Genomic DNA, 7,324 nt, shown 5'->3' with positions numbered 1-7,324 from the left:
AATAAATTCCAAAATCTAACTTATTATTAAAGGGATAATTCCCAAAAATATATAAATATAAATTCTGTTATTAATGAATCACCCTTATGCTGTTCCAAACCCGTAGGACCTTCGTTCATCTTCGGAGCACAGATTGTTTTAGCTGAAATTCGAGAGCTTTCTGAACCTGACAGCAATGGAACTACTACATTCAAGGCCCAGAAACATAGTAAGGACATTGTTAAAATAGTCCATGTGACATCAGTGGGATCAAACTAAAATGTTACTAAATTACTTCTTTCAAACTGGTTCTTAGATTGCAGAACCTTAATCAGGCACTGTGTGTTCACACTTAACACATTCAAAGATAAAATGCAAAGCAGGAATCCATCATTTATTTTGTGAACAAAAACAGACTATAAATTAATATTAAATGTGGTCACGCATATAGGAAGGGTGGAGGAGAGGGAGAGGGAGAGGAGAGAGAGGGGTGAACAAAGAGCTCATGCAATTCAGTTCAGTTCAATTCAAATTGGCTTTATTGCCATGACAATAATTTCACAGTAAAGCATTAAAATTTGTCTGAATATTGGGAAACAGTAAGGACACAAGTGTGTGTGTGTGTGTGAGTCTGTCACTGTCTGTCTCCATCTTTAGGAGGTGCCCCAATTTCTTCTTCCGCTGCCTGAAAAAAGCATAAATAACAATATTTACCAATCACTTTTTAATTGCTTTTAATTACACTTAGGTGTGCAAGTATAGAGGACCAAACCTGCAAAAATTACAAATAAATACAAATATAGATAAATAATTACATGTAATAGGATAAATAAAAATAAAAATAAATAAAAGAATAAATGATCTGATGAAACAAATATAATTAACTTGTAATACAATATTATCCTGAATATATTTTATTAAAATGTATTTATTTATTTTTACATTTATTTATTTACTGTATGTGTTCATTTATTTTTTATATATTAATTTATTCACACATGTATATATCTCCAGATTTATTAATTAATTTATTTATTTTTACTTTTCCGTGTGCAGCATGAACATTTTTTAATACACAATATTTTTATACACAATTTGTTTATTTCTATACTTCATGCTTAGGTTTAACACAATATACAAGAAATAGAGAGATACAGTATCCTGTTATAAAATATTTTTCGTATATACCCAGCAAACACAGAACGTTCCCCTAACGTTAGTTTTTGATTCCAATTGGGTTATTTTTTGGGGAATAAAATACTAACATTAGAGGAACGTAAGCATGAAGTATAGAAATAAACAAATTGTGTATATTGTGTATAAAAAATAGTCTGTATTAAAAAAATGTTTACATTATTGGTATTATTATTTATTTTTAGGTTGTTTTGTTTTTGTAACCATATAACATTCACGGAATGTTCCATGGTGGTTATTATTAATCTGTTAAGCAGCACCCCTCATTATTGGACTCACAGCTAAAAATGACCTACCAAACTTAAATTGTAATAGTTCCTGACTTCAGTTATAGACACTGAAGTGCCCTGAAAAAATTGTACCACACTGATTTTTTTTATTTTTTTATTATTATTATTTCATATAAAAATACATTAGTCCTGGAGCAATCCAGAAAAGTAATGTGTTGAAAGTCACATGTCTCATGAGTTTCTACTTCAAATTTGATGAAGATGCCATGAAAATGAGATTCCTGCAACCATTTTTCTCTGAGACTATGTCTATTCATTTAACTGGCTGACTGACTCATTTGTTTATTGATCTCTTTATTGAATGATTACTTAAAAATAATATGGTTATGAGAGTAAATATGATTTCGGAGGGATTTGAAGTGAAAAAAGTCGTGACATTTGCCAATTATGGTACCCATATTCAGAATTGACACCATTGGACTAAGCTGGAGAGAGGCTATCATCTGGTGTCTGGAGAGCATCTATCTCTGATCCAGAACACAGCCAGAGCCCAGCCCACAATCATCCTGCTACGTGGAGCTTAAGCCCGAGCCCACCGATGACGGAGAGCCAGAGCCCGCCGCGACTGACGAGCCATCGCCAGAGAGAGCGACAGTGCTGAGGATCGCCCCAGAGTCCGAGCCTGTAACGTCAGACCAGGTGGGAGAATTTTTATTGGTCAAAATATGAATTGTACTAGTATAATCATTGTGAATATAACCATTTATGAATCAAGGTATTTTACTATTATAATCATGTATTTGCCTGTGTGAACAGAATCCTGCATAAGGATAATGGACTGTGCAGACATACGGTTTATGGTAAAGCTGCACATCCTGTTTTAACATGAGACAAAAAATATATGATGGAGCCTCTTCCTTTAACAGCAATTTAATACAATTATTGAAGATGCAATTATTAAAGAATGATGCAGTAAAATAATATGAAAATTACCAAAGAAAAGCTTTAGAAAATTTATAACAAGAATCTTTAAAATATTACAGTATAGCAGGGTAAATCCTTTTTTTATGATTTTTTTTTTAAATGTGATCATGATTTTGGTAAGCAATTATTAAAAAATTATACAGTAATGTAAGATGACAATCACCACAGTAGTACCTGGGGAGATGCAGAACAAGAATCTGGTGGTGTTTGCAGAAAACAATTTTGATTTGACCTTTTTAAGAATTTTTAAAATGTCTTTACAGTGACATAGTAGATACCATTAGTCATGATTTTGGTAAGCAATTATTAAAAAATAATGTGGTACCTGAGGAGATGTAGAATAAGAATCTGTTGGAGTTTGCAGAAAACAACTTGATTAAATTTTTTATGAATTTTCAAAATGTTAGTATAAAGTGAAAAAGATATTATTTTTCATGATTTTGGCATGCAATTATTAAAGAATGATGCAGTAAAATAATCTGAAAATTAACACAGCGGTGCTTGGGGAAATTTAGAACAAGAGTCTGTTGGAGTTTGCAGAAAACAATTTGATTTCCTTTTTTTTATGATTTTTTAAAATGTGTCCTTATAGCAACATAAATAGCATTGGCCATGATTTAGTAAGCAATTATTAAAAAATTATACAGTAAAGTAAGATGACAATCCCCACAGTGGTACCTGGGGAGATTTAGAATAAGAATCTGGTGGAGTTTGCAGAAAACAATTTGATTTTACCTTTTTATTAATTTTTAAAATGTGTCCGTATAGCAACGTAAATGGCATTGGTCATGGTTTTGTTCAGCAATTATTAAAAAAAAGATACAGTAAAGTGACATGACAATCACCACAGTGGTACATGGGGATATGTAGAACAAGAATCTGGTGGAGTTTGCAGAAAACAATCTGATTTCCTTTTTTTATGATTTTTTTTAAATGTGTCCAAATAGCAACGTAAATAGCATTGGTCATGATATTGGTAAGCAATTATTTAAAAAAACATTATCGAGTAAAGTAAGTTGACAATCAACACAGTGGTACTTGGGGAGATGCAGAACAAGAATCTGGTGGTGTTGGCAGAAAACAAATTGATTTTACCTTTTTATGAATTTTTTAAATGTCTTTACAGTGAGGTAGAAGATAGCATTGGTCATTAATTTGGTAAGCAATTGTTAAAAAAATGATACAGTAAAGTAAGACGACAGTCACCCCAGTGGTACCTGGGGAGATATAGAATAAGAATCTGGTGGAGTTTGCAGAAAACAATTTGATTTAAATTTTTTATGAATTTTGAAAATTTGAGTGTATGGTCAGAAAGATAGTATTTTTCATGAATTTGGCATCCAATTTTTAAGAATGATACAGTAAAATGACATGAAAATGACCACAGTTGTACTTGGGGACATGTAGAACAAGAGTCTGATAGAGTTTGCAGAAAACAATTTAATTTTTCTTTTTTTAATGAATTTTTAAACTATGTCTGTATAGCAATGTCAATAGCATTGGCCATGATTTTGATAAGCAATAATTAAAAAAAGATACATTAACGTAAGATGGCATTCACCACAGTGGTACCTAGGAAGATGTAATACATGAATCTGGTGGTGTTTGCAGAAAACAATTTGATTTCCTTTTTTAATGATTTTTTTTTTTAAATGTGTCCATATAGCAACGTAAATGGCATTGGTCATGATTTTGGTAAGCAATTATTAAAAAATGATACAGTAAAGTAAGTTGATAATCACCACAGTTGTACCTGAGGGGATGTTGAACAATACACAAAAAACAGTAATTTGAGTGTATCGCGAAAAATATATCATTTTTCATGATTTTGGCATGCAAATATTTAAGAATGATACAGTAAAATGATACAGTAAAGTAAGATGACCATCACTCCAGTGGTACCTGGGGAGATGTAGAATAAGAATCTGGTGGAGTTTCCAGAAAACAATTGATTTTACCTGTTTATTAATTTTTTAAATGTTTCTGTATTGCAACGTAAATAGCATTGGTCAGGAATTTGGTAAGCAATTATTAAATAATGATACAGTAAAGTGACATGGAGTTTGCTGAAAACAATTTGATTTCCTTTTTTTTATGATTTTTTAAAATGTTCTCATAGCAAAATAAATAGCATTGACCATGATTTGGTAAGCAATTATTAAAAAATGATACAGTAAAGTAAGATGACAATCACCACAGTGGTACCTGGGGAGATGTAGAATACGAATCTGGTGGAGTTTGCAGAAAACAGTTTGATTTTACCTTTTTATTTATTTGTAAAATGTGTCCGTATAGCAACATAAATGGCATTGGTCATGATTTTGGTAAGCAATTGTTAAAAATTGATACAGTAAAGCAAGTTGACAATCACCACAGTGGTACCTGGGGAGATGTTGAACAAGAATCTGGTGGTGTTTGCAGAAAACTCCCTTTATTATTTTTATTAAATACTTCCTCAAATCAACCCAAATAGCAACGTAAATGGCAATTTTCATAATCAATGTTAAAAAAATATTAAAAAATTATGAAGTAAAGTAAGAAGACAATCACCACAGTGGTACCTGGAGAGATGTAGAACAAGAATCTGGTGGAGTTTGCAGAAAACAATTAGATTTTAATTTTTTATGAATTTTTAAAATGTGTCCGTGTAGCAACGCAAATGGCATTGGTCATGGTTTTGTTCAGCAATTATTAAAAAAATATATACAGTAAAGTGACATGACAATCACCACAGTGGTACCTGGGGAGATGTAGAACAAGAATCTGGTGGGTGTTTGAAGAAAAAAAAAATCTGATTTCCTTTATTTTTATGATTTTTTTTTAAATGTGTCTGTATAGTAACATACATAGTATTGGTCATGATTTTGGTAAGCAATTATTAAAAAACTGATACAGTAAAGTAAGATGACAATCACCATATTTGTACCTGGGGAGATGCAGAACATAAATCTGGTGGAGTTTGCAGAAAACAATTTGATTTTAATTTTTCATGAATTTTCAAAATTTCAGTGTATAGTGAGAAAGATATAATTTTTTCATGATTTTGGCATGCAATTATTAAAGAATGAGGCATTAAAATAAAATTAAAACAACAACACCAGTGCACATGTACAAAAAGAAAAAGGAGTATTTTGCAATAAAAAAAAAACAATTTGATTTTACCTTTTTATTATTATTTTTTTTATATGTCCGTATAGCAACATAAATAGCATTGGTCATGATATTGATAAGCAATTATTAAAAGAATTATGCAGTAAAGTAAGATGACAATCACTACAGTGGTATCTGGGGAGATACAGAACAAATATCTGGTGGTGTTTGCAGAATACAGTTTGATTTCCTGTTTTATGATTTTTTGAAATGTCTCCGTATAGCAACGTAAATGGCATTGGTCATGAATTTGGTAAGCAATTATTAAAAAATTATACAGTAAAGTAAGATGACAATCACCACAGTGGTACCTGGAGAGATGTAGAACAAGAATCTTGTGGAGTTTCAGAAAACAATTTGATTTTACCTTTTTATTTTAAAATGTGTCCGCATAGCAATGTAAATAGCATTGGTCAGGAATTTGGTAAGCAATTATTAAAAAATGGTAAAGTAAAGTGACATGACAATCATCACAGTGCTACCTGGGGAGATGTAGAACAAGAATCTGGTAGAGTTTGCGGAAAAATATTGATTTCCTATTTTTTATGAATTTTTAAAATGTGTCTGTATAGCAACGTAAATAGCCTTGGTCAGGTTTTGGTAAGCAATTATTAAAAAAATTATACAGTAATGTAAGATGACAATCACCACAGTGGTACCTGGGGAGATGTAGAACAAGAATCTGGTGGAGTTTGCAGAAAACTGTTTGATTTCCTTTTTTTATGAATTTTAAAATTCTGTCCTATGTTCCCTCTAAGCTGCGCTGCCGCGCAGAAGAAATAATGTGCCGCGCACACGCATAAATGAGTTGGGAAAGCTATTTGCGAAAACGAATGAATTGCAATGCTTGGGTAAACCGCTATAGAGTTGATATCACGATAGAGTTAGAACCGGTGAATGCGGTTTATAGTTTCATAGAAAGGGAATGATGTGCGCCAAATGAGTCGCTGTTGAAACCGTTACCGAATATTTTAATGGTTGCGTAGCCTACGAAATAGCTCAACTCGAGAGCCGACGCAAACGCAATGACATGTGAAATAAAACGTCATCATGTATTAAAGAAGAGTGGCTTGATTAAGTGCTGGAAACAGCGGATGATGGGCACATTACGGTAACAAAACTCAGAGACATTTACAGTCACACAAGTGTAGTGTGCAAACTGTACATCATAGGGATGTTTAGATGGCTATAGAAGAATTGACGTTCACGTTTTTTTTTTTTTTTAATTTAACTTACAGATCTCAGTTTAAATGCTTCAGTTTCTATTCTATCTATTCTGTTCTATTCTATTCTATTCTATTCTATTCTATTCTATCAGTTTTAAATACTTCAGTTTGTTTTGATATTATATTATATTTTAGGCCTATATTATTAACCTAATAAATAATTGACCTTGTTTTTTAATGGAGTCTCTGCTCATCAAGGATGTATTTATTTTATCGAAAATACAGAGGAAAACAGTAATATTGTGAAACATTATTGCAATTTCTAATATTGGTTTCCTGTTTTAATATACTTTAAAATATAATTTATTCCCGTGGAGCAAAACAAAATCTTAATCACCATAACCCAATCCTAAAACATAATATTAACCTTATAAAATCATTCTAATATGCTAATTTATTATCAGTGATGAATCTGTTGTGCTGCTTAATATTTTTACTTTTTTTTTTTTTTTTTTTTTTTTGTTTTTGAACGTTTTTACTTTTTTTCTTTGATTCTTAGATTAATAAAAAAGTTAAAAAGAACAGCATTTATTCAAAATAGAAATCTTTTCTAAAAATATG

Source organism: Cyprinus carpio, unplaced genomic scaffold (assembly GCF_018340385.1).
Source record: "Cyprinus carpio isolate SPL01 unplaced genomic scaffold, ASM1834038v1 S000000888, whole genome shotgun sequence".
NCBI classification, from domain to species: domain Eukaryota; kingdom Metazoa; phylum Chordata; class Actinopteri; order Cypriniformes; family Cyprinidae; genus Cyprinus; species Cyprinus carpio.
The sequence above is the reverse complement of the archived record's forward strand: the minus strand, read 5'-3'. Positions refer to the sequence as shown.